General features: G+C 40.3%; 1 non-coding gene and 1 pseudogene across 1 annotated transcript; both read left to right on the plus strand.

The window, feature by feature from the left end:
* LOC130981007 (uncharacterized) overlaps positions 1–15,906 on the plus strand; it is a 186,008-nt pseudogene extending 170,102 nt beyond the window's left edge.
* LOC130984722 (small nucleolar RNA R71) lies at positions 2–109 on the plus strand. Its single transcript, XR_009088636.1, has one exon. It is a non-coding gene; the product is annotated as a small nucleolar RNA R71 (small nucleolar RNA).
* Positions 15,907–16,959: the final 1,053 nt, after the last annotated feature.

Genomic DNA, 16,959 nt, shown 5'->3' on the forward strand with positions numbered 1-16,959 from the left:
AAAGCATGTCAGAAGGACATTTTCTGATTAATTGTTTGTATCTTTCCCAAGCTTCATAGAGGGATTCTCCATCCTTTTGTCTAAAGGTTTGGACTTCCACTCTAAGCTTACTCCATCTTTGTGGTGGAAAGAATTTTGCCAAGAAGGCATTGACTAGCTTTTCCCATGAGTCCAGGCTTTCTTTAGGTTGAGAGTCCAACCATATTCTAGCTCTGTCTCTTACAGCAAAAGGGAATAGCATCAGTCTATAGACCTCAGGGTTAACCCCATTAGTCTTGACTGTGTCACAGATTTGCAAGAATTCAGCTAAAAACTGATGAGGATCTTCCATTGGAAGTCCATGGAACTTGCAATTCTGTTGCATTAGAGAAACTAATTGAGGCTTAAGCTCAAAGTTGTTTGCTCCAATGGCAGGGATAGAGATGCTTCTCCCATAAAAATCAGGAGTAGGTGCAGTAAAGTCACCCAGCACCTTCCTTGCATTGTTTGCATTGTTGTTGTTTTCTGCTGCCATGTTTTCTTCCTTGAAGAATTCGGTCAGGTCCTCTAAAGAGAGTTGTGCTTTGGCTTCTCTTAGCTTTCTCTTCAAAGTCCTTTTAGGTTCAGGATCAGCTTCAACAAGAATGCCTTTGTCCTTGCTCCTGCTCATATGAAAGAGAAGGGGACAAGAAAATGTGGAATCCTCTATGTCACAGTATAGAGATTCCTTTAAGTGTCAGAGGAAAAGAGAAATAGAAAGAAGAAGGAGAAGATAAATTCGAACTTTAGTTAGATAAGGTTCGAATTGTGCATTGAGAAGGAGTGGCACTCCATAAATAGAAGGATGTGGGAAGGAGGGAAGAAGATTTTCGAAAATTAATTAAAATACTTTGAAAACATTTTTGAAAAACATCAATTGATTTTCGAAAATCAAAGTGGAAAGGAAACCAAGTGATTTTTGAAAAAGATTTTGAAATTAGAAATTAAAAAGATTTGATTGAAAACTGTTTTGAAAAAGATGTGGTTAAAAAGATTTAATTGAAAAGTTATGAGTTTAAAAAAAAAAATGTGATTGAGAAGATATGATTTGAAAGCATTTTTAAAAGATATGATTTGAAAACCATTTGAAAGGATATGATTTTAAAAATGAATGACTTGCCTAACAAGAAAAGATATGATTTGAAACATTCAAACCTTTCTCAACAGAAAAGGTAACAATCTTGTGATGTTCAATCAAATCATTAATTGTTAGTAAGTATCTTTTAAAAAGGAAAGAAATTGATTTTGAAAACATTTGATTGAAAAGATTTGATTTGAAAAAGATTTGATTTTGAAAAACTAAAAAAAATTTGATTTTGAAAACAAAATCTTCCCCCTGCACCATCCTGGCGTTAAACGCCCAGAATGGTATACATTCTGGCGTTTAACGCCCAAAATGCACCCTTTTTGGGCGTTAAACGCCCAACCAGGTACCCTGGCTGGCGTTTAAACGCCAGTCTGCCTTCTTCACTGGGCATTTTTGAATGCTCAGCTTTTTCTGTATAATTCCTCTGCAGCATGTTTTGAATCTTCAATTCTTTGTATCATTGACTTGAAAGGACACAAATTAAAAATATTTTTGGATTTTTGATAATCAAAATGCAAAAGGAATCAATTAACAATGCATGCAAGACACCAAACTTAGCAGTTTGTGTACTACTGACACTAACAACATGAAAGTGCATATGAGACACACAAAATACTTCAAGTCAATAGAATTCAAAGATCAAAACAAAGAAATATATGCATGGATTCAAAAAATATAACAAAAACATGCATTTGACACTAAACTTAAGATGAGACTCTAGACTTAAACAAGAAATATTTTTGGGATTTTATGGTTTTGCAAATTTTTTTTTTTTTTTTGTATTTTTCGAAAATTAAGTGAAAAGAAAGTATCAAAATTCTTAATGAGAATTCCAGGAATCAGTGCAATGCTAGTCTAAGGCTCCGGTCCAGGAATTAGACATGGCTTCACAGCCAGCCAAGCTTTCAAAGAAAGCTTCGGTCCAAAACACTAGACATGACCAAGGTCAGCCAAGCCTTAGCAAATCACTGCTCCAACAGCAAGATTGATACGAAATCAACAAGCTCTTGTGGTGATAAGTTGAAACCTCGGTCCAACCAGATTAGACATGGCTTCTCAGCCAGCCAGATTTCAACAAATCATCATGAAACTCTAGAATTCATCTTCAAGAATTTCGAAAAAAAAAATACCTAATCTAAGCAACAAGATGAACCGTCAGTTGTCCAGCCTAAACAATCCCGGGCAATAACACCAAAAATTTGATGTTGTTGCCGGATCTTGGCTCTGATGTTACCAAAAGCTTGCTCAAAACATGAACAATCCCCGGCAACGGCGCCAAAAACTTGGTCGGCGAAATTGTGAACTATACTTTTTCACAACTCTCATAATCCCTGGTAATGGCTCCAAAAACTTGGTGCGCTCAATACCATGGCATTACACAACTTCGCACAACTAACCAGCAAGTGCACTGGGTCGTCCAAGTAATAAAACCTTACGTGAGTAAGGGTCGATCCCACGGAGATTGTTAGTATTGAAGCAAGCTATGGTCATCTTGTAAATCTTAGTCAGGCAAACTCAATTGTATATGATGATGAACGAAAATAAGAATAAGATAAAGATAGTGATACTTATGTATATCATTGGTGTATGAGCTTCAGACAAGTGTATGAAGATGCCTTCCCTTCCGTCTCTCTGCTTTCCTACAGCCTTCATCCAATCCTTTCTTACTCCTTTCCATGGCAAGCTCGTGTAGGGTCTCACTGTTGTCAGCAGCTACCTCCCATCCTCTCAGTGAAAGCGATTGCATATGTCCTGTCACGGCATAGCGGAATTCATCTGTCGGTTCTCAATCAGGCGCGGAATAGAATCCAGTGATTCTTTTGCGTTATCACTAACGCCCCCGCCCTCAGGGTTTGAAGCACGTCACAGTCATTCAGTCATTGAATCCTACTCAGAACACCACAGACAAGGTTAGACCTTCCGGATTCTCTTGAATGCTGCCATCAGGTCCTGCCTTTACCACGAAGACTCCGAAGAATCCAAGAGATATTCACTAAGCCTCGAATGCTTGTAGAACAAGAATGGTTGTCAGTCACCTTGTTCATAGGTGAAGAACAAGTGATATCTTGGTAAAAGAATAAGCGGAATTGAATGGAAGAACAATAGTAATTGCATTAATACTCGAGGTACAGCAGAGCTCCACACCCTTAATCTATGGTGTGTAGAAACTCCACCGTTGAAAATACATAAGAACAGGGTCTAGGCATGGCCGAATGGCCAGCCTCCCAAAGATCTAAGATAGCATAAAAGTGAAGATAGCTACCAAAGTCTTGATAAAAGCTCCTTAATACAATAGTAAAAGGTCCTACTTATAGATAACTAGTAGCCTAGGTGTACAAAGATGAGTAAATGACATAAAAATCCACTTCCGGGCCCACTTGGTGTGTGCTTGGGCTGAGCAATCAAGGAAATTCGTGTAGAGACCTTTTCTGGAGTTAAACGCCAGCTCCCATGCCAGTTTGGGCGTTTAACTCCAACTTTTATTCCTGTTCCGGCGTTTAACGCTGGAATTCCTGAGGCCGGATTGCTTTGCGGGTTTGGGCCATCAAATCTTGGACAAAGTATGGACTATTATATTGCTGGAAAGCCCTGGATGTCTACTTTCCAACGCCGTTGAGAGCGCGCCAATTGGGCTTCTGTAACTCCAGAAAATCCACTTCGAGTGCAGGGAGGTCAGAATCCAACAGCATCTGCAGTCCTTTTTGGTCTCTGAATCAGATTTTTGCTCAGGTCCCTCAATTTCAGCCAGAAAATACCTGAAATCACAGAAAAACACACAAACTCATAGTAAAGTCCAGAAAAGTGAATTTTAAATAAAAACTAATAAAAATGTACTAAAATCTAACTAAAAGATATCAAAAACATACTAAAAACAATGCCAAAAAGTATACAAATTATCCGCTCATCAATGCCTAGACAACTTTCCATCAATAAATGAAGAATTTCCAGATGAACATCTTTTGCACATTCAACATGTCCCTTGGTTTGCAGACATGGCCAACTACAAGGCAGGAAGAATCATTCCACAAGAGTACACAAGAAAACAAGTGAAGAAGCTGTTGCATGAGGCTAGGTTCTTCTTTTGGGACGAACCATTCTTGTTCAAAAGATGCCCAGACGGAATGATAAGAAGATGTGTGCCAGAAAATGAGATGAAGGACATACTATGGCATTGTCACAACTCTAGTTATGGTGGTCATTTTGGAGCTGAAAGAACTGCTGCTAAGGTCCTTCAAAGTGGTTTCTATTGGCCTTCAATCTTCAAGGATGCTAGGGAGTTTGTGAGCCAATGCAATGAATGTCAAAGAGCAGGGGGTTTGTCAAAGAAAAATGAGATGCCCCAAAAGTTCATTTGGAAGTGGAACTCTTTGATTTGTGGGGAATAGATTTCATGGGACCTTTTCCTCCATCCTACACGTTCAAATACATCCTGGTAGCAGTAGAGTATGTCTCCAAATGGGTAGAAGCAATAGCCACCACCACATGTGATACCAACGTGGTCTTACAATTCCTCAAGAAGAACATCTTCACAAGATTTGGAGTACCCAAAGGGCTTATAAGTGATGGGGGAAGCCACTTTTGCAACAAGCAACTCAATTCCTTACTCCACAAGTATGGTGTTACACACAAAGTAGCTACCCCATATCACCCACAAACCAATGGACAAGCTGAACTTGCTAACAGAGAGCTAAAAAGGATCTTGGAGAAAACTGTGGGAACAACAAGAAAGGATTGGGTTAGGAAGCTAGATGATGCACTTTGGGCATATAGGACAGCCTTCAAGACACCCATAGGAAAATCTCCCTTTCAATTGGTGTATGGAAAGGCATGCCACCTCCCTGTAGAGCTTGAACATAAGGCTTTCTGGGCCACCAAACTTCTAAATCTAGATGCTCAAGCAGCAGGAGAGAAGAGGTTGCTACAACTCAATGAGCTTGAGAAGTTCAGATTGGAGGCATATGACAATGCCAAAATATACAAGGAGAAAGCAAAGAGATGGCATGATAAGAGGATCTCTCAAAGAACATTTGAACCAGGCCAAAAGGTGTTATTATTCAATTCAAGATTGAAGATCTTCCCTGGGAAGCTGAGGTCTAGATGGACTGGTCCATACACCATCACCAAAGTATCACCTCATGGCTATGTTGAATTGCTTGATGAAGCCTCAAAACAAACCTTCACAGTCAATGGACATAGGGTGAAGCACTATTTTGGTGGCCCTTGGAGCAAGGAAGAGAGTGTGCAACTCTTAACATGAGCAAAGAAGCTGCAATGTCGAGCTAAGGACAATAAACAAAGCGCTTCATGGGAGGCAACCCATGCACAGGGAGTCTTTTAATTTCATGTTTTAGTAACCAATAATGATCAAGTAGACTAGTACATGGTGTATGCAAGGCACTAAGTTTGGTGTGGCCAATCTTGAAGTAATAGCAAATGTGTGTTCTATAACACTTAGCCACAAACTAAGTTTGGTGTCCATACATACACGAAAATGCTAAGCTATGAAAGTTTTGTCATCTACTTTAGTTATAAAATAAAAAAAAAAATACGTGAAAAAAAAAAAAAGCATTTAATGTAGGTAAATTACTAAGTTTGATGTGGCTATCTTTGGAATTAATTCCATAGAACACTTAGTCACAAACTAAGTTTGGTGTCTTTACTTGCATTATTAATGCTAAAAAAATAGATTAGGGAATCTAATTTAGTCAATTTTGTATAGGAACATAATCATAAGTTTTTAGCCATTAATGTCACTTTAAGAATCTCAAGCCTTTGGCATTTTGTTGCAGGAAAGAAAGAAAGAAGTGATGGGGAATCTTGGAAGCATATAATGAAAGAAGGAAAGAAATGATGGGGAATCTTGAAGAAAGATCACGGATACATAAGGAAGGGTAGTCACATGAATTTTAAACTTTGTGCATGGGGAAAAAGAAATCAACATGCATTGTGCATAAGGAAGCATGCCATGACCGAGCCTTAAATGCCTTCCCACCAACTTTCACTTTAAATACTTCAACCATATTCATTCATCATTCATTCTTCTACCCACCAACTTTCACTTCACTAGCCGAACTCATACTCAACCTCCAACCTACTCCATGTTTCACAAATTCTAACCTTGAACCTCATCTTTACCCAACAAAAACTCTTGAAGCATCACATCTCTCACATAACCGAAAGACTCAATCTCCTTCACCATCATTTTCTACCTTCTCTAAGTCACCGTGCTTATCCCATATCTCTCTCATTCACAATCATTTTCCTTATGCTTGAGGACAAGCATTCATCTAAGTTTGGTGTTGGGGAGATTCAATCTTGCAAGTGAATCTCAATGGCCTCATCATCAAGGGATAGGAGAGAAGATGAATTTGATCAAAGAAGATTCAAATCCAAACACAATGAGCGAATTTTTAGTTGGATGTCAAGCAAAGATGTTGTTCCAGAGCTACCATTCAAGCTTAAAAAAGATGAATACCCTGAGATACAAAAAATAATCAGAAAAAGGGGATGGGAGCTTCTCTGTGACCAACCTCAAGAAATAAGCATGCTTCTCATCCATGAGTTCTTCACTAATGTGATAAGAGAATATGATGATGAAGAACCATACATGAGCTATGTAAGAGGTGTGGATGTTGATTTTAGCCCGGACACCATCAATAGGGTGCTAAGGGTCAAGCACAAACAGTTCAAACGACCTAGCTATGAAGAAAGGGTTGAAAATGACCCAAGATATGTGGATGTGGTGAGTGACTTGTGCAGAATAGGCACTGATTGGGTATTGGATTCACATGGCCGACCACTCAAACTTCGGAGAGGTGATCTCATACCTCAAGCAAAAGGATGGCATGACATAGTGAGGAGGTCACTGATCTCTACTTCAAATAACTCTGAGGTAACGGTGAATAGAGCTATAATGATCCATTGCATAATGAAAGGAGGAGCAAAAAGAAAGAAGATCCAAAGGGAGATTCAACAACAAAGCAACAAGGAGAGCTAAGAAGCAAAAAGAAACAAGATCCAAAGGGCAAAGGAAAGCAAGGAGAATCAAGCAAAGGAAAAGGGACATGAAGACTAAAGGTGGTGAAGTTCCTTTATTTTTTTTTTGTTTCTTTATGTTTTAAATAAAGAAGATGTATGTCTGAAATATGGTATACCTTCTAGGATGCATTTTTTTTTTCTTTGTGAAGCATTATCTTTTATGTTGCCCATTCCATGCATCACCACTCACAGATTTGGAATAGTTGCTTGTCTTTAATATTTTTACTTGTCATTGGAATAAAAGATGTAGTTTGAGCAAGAACAGAGAGAAATCTAGCTTAAAAAGGATCATGTTGTCCCATAAGAAAAGTGCTAGTATATTTATTGTGAAAGAAGCAATGTTCAAGAAATTCAAAAGAATGCTTGCTAATACAAGACTAGCTTGGTTAAGGATCACAAGGGCTTTATCAGTAAAAGCACAAATAACCTTGACAATAAAGAAAATAGAATACAAAGAATGAAAGGCTAGGCATCAATGACAAAAGTTGGATATGTGTCTGTGGTGATTGATGTTAAGAGACATACTTGGGCTAGTAAATCCGAGGGGTGCTTCATCACCCGGTAACTTGAGTTAACTAACTCGGGATTATCGATTGAAAACCCACAATCAAGAGTAGCTCTATAACAGAACATTTAGCAACCCAAAGAGGTGCTGGACACCACTATCCAAACAAAATTTCAATGTTATATGCCTGTGACTGAATGTGTTAAGGAAAGAGGCTTGAGTGAGTAAATCTTTAAGAGTGTCTCAACACTTAACAACTTGAACCAACTGGTTTGGGATTGTTGATTGAAAGCTTATGCTAAAGAGCCGCCTTAAGACAAGATTTCGAGCTTAATTGAAAGAAAAAGGGAAAGAAAAAAAAAAGAAGGAAAAAGAAATAAGCAGAAAAAAATTGGTTCAAGGATCATGTGCTTAGGTGTGAAAGAAGTCTAGTGAAGTTAACCAATTTAGTAGTGAAGCAAGCATTTTAATTGAAAAAGTTGAATAGTTGTGTTCAATTACAATAAATTTATGACCACACAAGTGAGGAGAACATGCTCAATGAGAAATTACTCTCTGGGAGAACATTCAAGTCTTACATCTTAGATTCTTGTGACAAAGTCCTTTATATTTTGCTTGAGGACAAGCAATATTTTAAGTTTGGTGTTGTGATGCAAATGCATATTTGCATTATTAGTTAGTTAGTTTAGTTAGTTTTAGTTTAAATTCACTCATTTTCTCTAAATAAACAAGTCCTTTTATGAGTTTTGTTTCCATGCATGATGATATCAAGGAACATGTTAATTCTAGCCAAATTCATGCAAATGATTTAAGGAATACATATATGAATGAGTATGAATGAATCTCATGAAATTTATTGCTTGAATTGGTAAGACTTTGAAGCTATCTCCCTTGTTGATGATAGGTGATGAAACAAGGAAGCATGGAAGCAAGAAGGAGGCAACCAAGGCAAGAAGTTGGCGTTGCCAACTTGGGATTGGCGTTGCCAACTCCACAACACAAGGCAAGCTTGGTCCTGGAGGCAACCAAGGCAAGGAGTTGGCATTGCCAACTTGGGATTGGCGTTGCCAACTCCACAACACAAGGCAAGCTTGGTCCTGGAGGCAACCAAGGCAAGAAGTTGGCGTTGCCAACTTGGGATTGGCGTTGCCAACTCCACAACACAAGGCAAGCTTGGTCCTGGAGGCAACCAAGGCAAGAAGTTGGCGTTGCCAACTTGAGATTGGCGTTGCCAACGCCACACACAACCACACCAAGCAAGCTTGGCAACCCTGGAAGCAAAGTTGGCGTTGCCAACTCTAGAACCAAGTTGCCAACGCTCACACACAAGGAACTTGGCCCTGGAAGCAAGGTTGGCGTTGCCAACTCTAGAACCAAGTTGCCAACGCCACACAAGACACAAGCAAGGAACTTGGCCCTGGAGGAAGCAAAGTTGGCGTTGCCAACTTGAAGCTGGCGTTGCCAACGCCCACACAAGGAACTTGGCCCTGGATTTGGAGCCTCGAGCACGTTGCCAGCCTAGAAATGAGGGGCGTTTTTGAGGACAACGCAGGCTAACAACGCCAAACAATCAAGCTTGGCCCTGGAAGAAAAGGAGCTGGCGTTGCCAACTCAAGATGGGCGTTGCCAACGCCACACAACCAAGCAACAAATGGAGCCCTGGAAGAAAAGGAGCTGGCGTTGCCAACTCAAGAATGGCGTTGCCAACGCCACACAAGAAAGCTTGGCTAGGCACCAAGTTTTGGTGCCAGCCAAGTTGCCAAACGCCCAATGGCGTACCAACCAGGCTGCCAAACGCCCAATGGCGCACCAACCAGGCTGCCAAACGCCCAATGGCGCACCAACCAGGCTGCTAAACGCCCAATGGCGCACCAACCGCGTTCCAAACGCCCAAATGCCGCACCACTCACGTTGCCAACGCTAGATGGGCGTTGCCAACGCCAACTTGCCAAAACAAGGCAGCCTGAACATGTCCACTTCAATGGAAGATATCTTGAGCTACAGAGATCCAAATTGAGTACTTCCAGTTGCGTTGGAAAGCTAACATTCAGAGCTTTCCAACCATATATAATAGTCCATGGTGGAGCACAAGATTGAAGCCAAACCAGAGTCATCTTTAGGCCCTAAAAACAAGAACATGAAATGAAATTCAAGGGAGCTAGAGATGATCCTTGGATGTGGGATCGAGCACGTTGCCAACGTGCACAAAGGGGGCGTGTTTTGCAACAACGCCAGCCTCAAGTCCTTGCCTTGGGAGAGTGATGCTCGAGCACGTTGCTAACTTGGGGTTGAGGGTGCGTTATTCACAACAACTTGGCAACAACTTGGCAGCTTGACCTTACCTTCTTTGAGGAGCCATAACTTGAGCTAGGAAAGTCCAATTGAGGTGATTCCAATGGCATTAGAAAATAGACATCAAGAGCTTTCCAATGATGTATAATAGTCCATATTAAAGCTGAAGGTTGACACTCAAATTCTGGGCTACATTTAGCATGAAAGTAAGGCCAAAAAGAGAAAGAGCAAGTTGTTTGCAACAACTTGGGCTAGCAACGCCCAAGTCTCAAACTCACTTCCAGGAAATTGGCATGCACATTGCCAACGTGCACTAAGGCCTGAGTTATTGCCAACAACGCCCCTCAATGGGCCAGAATTGGTGCCAACTTGCTTTGCTTCCCCTATTCATCACAAAGGCCAACAACTTCTTCAATTGAGCCAAGAATTCAACAAAGAGAAGCCCATATTGCTAAACCAATTGAAGATCTTTGGAAGAGTTTTAGAGTAGTATAAATAGAAGAGATTGATGTACTTGTGGGGGACTTTTTTTGACACTTTTGAATACTGTTTAAGACTTAGCATTTTTATTCACTTTTTAGCACTTGAATTTTGAAGACTCTTTTGGGTGCTTCCGAGAGAGTTCTCTTTGGTTTTCTATTGGAATTTTTCTTCTTCATTTTCAAGTTTTAAGCACTTCATTCTTCTTCTTCTTCTTCCTTTACACTTAGTTTAATTCTTGTTTATGGCAATTGTTGTTGAATTTGGAGCAATGACTCACTAAACCCCACTTTCATTAGGGGGAGGAGCTCTGTTTGTTGGAATGGATTGATGAACCCATCATTCCTCCTCAATTCTAGTGGTTGATCTAAAGAGGGAACTCTTGCTCTTCATAGATTCAACCACCATCGAGAGAGGGGTTAATCTACATGAATTATGTGGTGAATTTGAGGAATGAGCCACATAATTCATTTTAGAGTTCATCCTTTCATGATTTCTTTAATCAATATACCTTGGTTAGTATGTGAGATGTAACTCTCCTTGGTTGAGATTATAGAAATTGTGTGGCTGGATAATATATGAGCTTCATCTCTTCTCATGAACAATTAGATCACGAGAGTGGCAATTGGCTATGTTGAGAGAGATTGAATCACCAAGAGATTGGGGTTCAATCACCCACTTGCCATAGATCTATACCCATGATTGAGAGGAATTTGACTAACATCAATTCATGAAAACTAACATCTCTGATCCCTAATGATCTTCTCTACCATCAATTCTTATTTCTTTTGCTTATTAGTTGTTTGAATACCCATCACCCCATCTCCCTTTACATTCTTGCAATTTATTTTTCTTGTCATCTACATTCTGTCTCTTTATTTCTTGCTCTTGCTCTTATGCTCTTTAAATTTCTGCAACCTTTAATTCCTAGCAATTTATCTTTGATGTCATTTAAGTATCTTGCACTTTAAGTTTCCGTCATTTACTTCCATTTTATTTCTATTGTCCTGTTTTAAATTCCTTGCAATTTACATTCCTGCACTTATGTTCAAAAGTTACATTAATCACAAAATCAAAATCTTATTCGCTTAACTAAATTTACCATTTAACTAAAGTTGCTTTATCTACCAATCCTCGTGGGATCGACCTCACTCTTAGTGAGTTTTACTACTTGATGCGACCCGGTATACTTGCCGGTTGTACGTGAAATCTTAATTTTTACGTATCAAGTTTTGGCGCCGTTGCCGGGGATTGGTTAGATTGACAATGATTAAGTGAAAGGTGGTTTGGATTAAGCATTTTTATTGTGTTTTTGCTAAGCCCACTAACTGTTTGATACTTTGTTTCACTAACTCCAATTTCACCCTCATTCTAGAGTGTTTCACTTGTGATTTTGGTTCTGTTTGTGTATGTCAGGAACAAGTAGACGTGATATTGAGGACGAGAGAACCCGCCGAAGGTTAAGGAGAGCAGAAAGGGGAAAGTTCATAGTTGGTGAAGAAGGGTCAGAGGAATCAGAAGGAGAAGATCAAGCCATGGAGGATGAGATGCACAATCCTCCTGGAGGGGTCAACAACAATGGTGGACGAGCTAGAAGGGTGTTATCCTCGTATACTATCCCTGATCCAAGACATTGTGGGAGCAGCATTGCTACACCAAATGTTCAGGCCAATAACTTTGAGCTAAAACCTCAGCTCATCACTTTGGTACAGAACAATTGCTCTTATGGAGGGGGACCTCTTGAAGACCCAAATCAACATCTCTCTGTTTTTCTGAGGATATGCAATACAGTGAAGACAAATGGAGTGCATCCAGATGTCTACAAGTTGTTGCTATTTCCATTCTCTTTGAGGGATAAAGCCACTCAATGGCTAGAATCATTCCCCAAGGAAAGCCTCAATGATTGGAATGAAGTGATGGGCAAATTTCTAGCAAAGTTCTACCCACCTCAAAAGGTCATCAAGTTGAAGACAGAGGTTCAGACTTTTAGGCAAATGGAAGGGGAGTCATTGTACGAAGCCTGGGAAAGATATAAGGCACTAATGAGAAGATGTCCCCCAGACATGTTTAGTGATTGGGTTAAGCTCCAAAACTTCTATGAAGGCTTAAGCTTAGAAGCAAGGAAGGGACTAGACTACTCATCAGGAGGATCACTCAACATGATGAAAACTGCTGAGGAGGCTCAAAACCTCATTGAGATTGTGGCAAACAATCAATATTATTACTCATCAGAGAGGCAACACAATCCACCCCCAAAGAAAGGTGTAATGGAGCTTGAAGGTGTTGATGCTATCTTGGCACAAAACAAGTTAATGCACCAACAAATCCAACAACAAATGGAGATGATAACAAAGAGAATGGATGGTATGCAACTTGCATCAGTGAACACAACAAATCAACCATCACTTGAATGGAACCAAGGTGAAGGAACCACGGTTGAACAACCACAAGAACAAGTTCAATACATGCAGAATACTTCAAATTCTCAGGAGGAATTCCATGGTGATACATACAACTCATCTTGGAAGAATCATCCCAATTTAAAGTGGGGAGAAAACCATTGGCAAAAGAACAACAACCACAATCACACCCGTAACACAAACAACCAAAATCACCATACCAACAACACTAACCAATATAGAAAAACACAAAACACATATCAACACCCCCATCATAACTCACAAACCCACCAAAATAACTTCTCTGCACCAACATCCAACTCACAAAATTACCACACTAATCCACCCAACAACTTCCAACAACAATCAACCCCCATCATACCTCCAATTGACCATCATGAGGCCAGAATCTCAAGTCTGGAAGCAACCTTGCAAGCACTTGCTCAAACCACTCAAGCTTTAGCTAAGGGACAACAAGAACAAGCGGTCACTATGAAGAACATTGAGAGACAAGTGGGACAACTAGCCAAACAAGCCGAGAAACCAACCCATGTCCTCCCAAGTGACACAATACCCAACCCAAGAGAAGAATGTAAGGCTTTGCAATTAAGGAGTGGCAAGGTAGTTGGTGAAAGTTCAAATAAAGAAGCAACAAAACCCAAAGAGCAAGACACAGTGGAGAGGCAAGATGAAGAAAAGGCTTCAACATCTAACAAAGGCAAGGAGGTTGTCAAGCCACAAGGCAATCCACCAAGTCAAGAAGGCAACCGTGATGGCAAGGAAAGTATGAATCCACAAAAAGAAAACAAAATGAAGGAGTGAAAGCTTATGTACCCAAGCTTCCATACCCAACTAGGATACACAGAGGAGCAAAGGACCAACAATTCCCAAGGTTTTTAGAGATCTTCAAGAAACTTGAAATCAACATCCCATTGGCAGAAGCTCTAGAACAGATGCCATTGTATGCAAAGTTTCTTAAGGAGTTGATCACCAAGAAGAGGAGTTGGCAAGAAAAAGAAACCGTGGTTCTCAATCAAGAGTGTAGTGCCATCATTCAACAAGGGTTACCTCCAAAACTCAAAGACCCTGGCAGCTTTCTCATACCTTGCACGATTGGGAGCATGGCTGTTGATAAATCACTTTGTGACCTGGGAGCAAGCATTAACTTAATGCCCCTTACCATGATGAAGAAAATGATGATTGAAGAGCTCAAACCCACAAGGATGTCACTCCAACTTGCTGACAGATCCATCAAAGTGCCAAATGGAGTAGTTGAGAACCTCTTGGTGAAGGTGGGAAACTTCATATTCCCAGCTGATTTTGTGGTCCTAGACATGGATGAAGAGGGAAACAATTCAGTCATTCTTGGTAGACCCTTTTTGGCTACAGCTAGAACAATCATTGATGTGGAAAAGGGAGAGATGATCTTCAGGGTGCATGATGAGCAAATGACCATAAATGTCTTCAAAGCGATGCAACACCCTGTTGAGAAAGAAAATTGCATGAGGATTGATGTAGTAGACTCTTTGGTTGAAGAAGTGCTTGACACAAACCATCAAATGAAACAAGAGGAAGTCCATAACATCAAAGGACAAGAAGAAAACACGTTGGAAGCATCAAAGGAACCAAGTGAAGCTACCAAAGAAAAGGCACCACAACAAGAGTTGAAACCACTACCCCCTCATCTTAAATATGCATTTCTTGGTGAGAAGGATAGCTTCCCAGTGATCATCAATTCCACATTGAATGCAGAAGAAGAAGAAAAGCTCCTTGTGGTTTTGAGAACTCACAAAGAGGCTTTGGGGTGGACCATTGATGACTTGAAGGGCATAAGCCCTGCCATATGCATGCACAAGATACTCTTGGAGGAGAACTCCAAACCTGTGGTACAACCTCAAAGAAGATTGAATCCCACAATGAAGGAGGTTGTTCAAAAGGAAGTCCTGAAGTTGTGCAAGGCTGGGATCATCTACCCTATATCTGACAGCCCATGGGTCAGTCCAGTGCAAGTAGTACCTAAGAAAGGAGGCATGACTGTCATTGTTAATGAGAAGAATGAGCTTATCCCAACACGAACAGTGACAGGGTGGAGGATGTGCATAGACTATAGGAGGTTGAATGATGCAACAAGAAAAGACCACTTTCCTCTACCTTTCATTGATCAGATGCTTGAAAGGTTGGCTGGCCATGCTTATTATTGTTTTCTTGATGGATATTCTGGGTATAATCAGATAGTGGTTGACCCCATGGATCAAGAGAAGACTTCCTTCACTTGTCCCTTTGGAGTCTTTGCATACCGGAGGATGCCATTTGGACTTTGCAATGCCCCAGCTACCTTTCAAAGATGCATGCTTTCAATCTTCTCAGACATGGTAGAAAAATTCATTGAAGTCTTTATGGATGATTTCTCTGTTTTTGGTGATTCATTCAATACTTGCTTGCACCATCTTACCTTAGTCTTGAAAAGATGCCAAGAAACAAACTTAGTTTTGAATTGGGAAAAATGCCATTTCATGGTACCCGAAGGCATTGTTCTTGGTCACAAAATTTCAAGAAAGGGTATAGAAGTTGACAAGGCAAAAGTAGAAATTATAGAAAAACTTCCTTTGCCAACTAGTGTGAAAGCTGTTAGAAGTTTCTTAGGACATGCTGGATTTTATAGGAGATTCATCAAAGATTTTTCCAAAATAGCAAAGCCACTAAGCAATTTGCTGGTGGTAGAAAATCCTTTTATCTTTGATGATGAATGCAAGCATGTTTTTGAAACTCTAAAGGCTAAGCTCACCACAGCACCAATCATCACACCCCCAACTTGGGGACTACCTTTTGAACTCATGTGTGATGCAAGCAACCTTGCAATTGGCGCTGTGTTGGGGCAAAGGAAGGAAAAGAAGCTTCATGTTATCTACTATGCAAGTAAGGTGTTGAATGAAGCTCAAAAGAACTACACCACAACAGAGAAAGAGCTACTAGCTGTGGTATATGCTTTTGATAAGTTTAGACAATATTTGATTGGATCTAAAGTCTTAGTGTATACTGACCATGCTGCTCTTAAGTATCTTATGTCAAAATAGGATGCCAAACCAAGGTTAATCAGATGGGTGCTACTCCTACAAGAGTTTGACATTGAGATCAAAGATAGAAAGGGCAATGAAAATCAAGTTGCTGACCACTTATCAAGGGTGCCACAAGATGCATGCCTAGACAACTTTCCATCAATAAATGAAGAATTTCCAGATGAACATCTTTTGCACATTCAACATGTCCCTTGGTTTGCAGACATGGCCAACTACAAGGCAGGAAGAATCATTCCACAAGAGTACACAAGACAACAAGTGAAGAAGCTGTTGCATGAGGCTAGGTTCTTCTTTTGGGACGAACCATTCTTGTTCAAAAGATGCCCAGACGGAATGATAAGAAGATGTGTGCCAGAAAATGAGATGAAGGACATACTATGGCATTGTCACAACTCTAGTTATGGTGGTCATTTTGGAGCTGAAAGAACTGCTGCTAAGGTCCTTCAAAGTGGTTTCTATTGGCCTTCAATCTTCAAGGATGCTAGGGAGTTTGTGAGCCAATGCAATGAATGTCAAAGAGCAGGGGGTTTGTCAAAGAAAAATGAGATGCCCCAAAAGTTCATTTTGGAAGTGGAACTCTTTGATTTGTGGGGAATAGATTTCATGGGACCTTTTCCTCCATCCTACACGTTCAAATACATCCTGGTAGCAGTAGAGTATGTCTCCAAATGGGTAGAAGCAATAGCCACCACCACATGTGATACCAACGTGGTCTTGCAATTCCTCAAGAAGAACATCTTCACAAGATTTGGAGTACCCAAAGGGCTTATAAGTGATGGGGGAAGCCACTTTTGCAACAAGCAACTCAATTCCTTACTCCACAAGTATGGTGTTACACACAAAGTAGCTACCCCATATCACCCACAAACCAATGGACAAGCTGAACTTGCTAACAGAGAGCTAAAAAGGATCTTGGAGAAAACTGTGGGAACAACAAGAAAGGATTGGGTTAGGAAGCTAGATGATGCACTTTGGGCATATAGGACAGCCTTCAAGACACCCATAGGAAAATCTCCCTTTCAATTGGTGTATGGAAAGGCATGCCACCTCCCTGTAGAGCTT

This window comes from Arachis stenosperma, chromosome 5 (assembly GCF_014773155.1).
Source record: "Arachis stenosperma cultivar V10309 chromosome 5, arast.V10309.gnm1.PFL2, whole genome shotgun sequence".
NCBI classification, from domain to species: domain Eukaryota; kingdom Viridiplantae; phylum Streptophyta; class Magnoliopsida; order Fabales; family Fabaceae; genus Arachis; species Arachis stenosperma.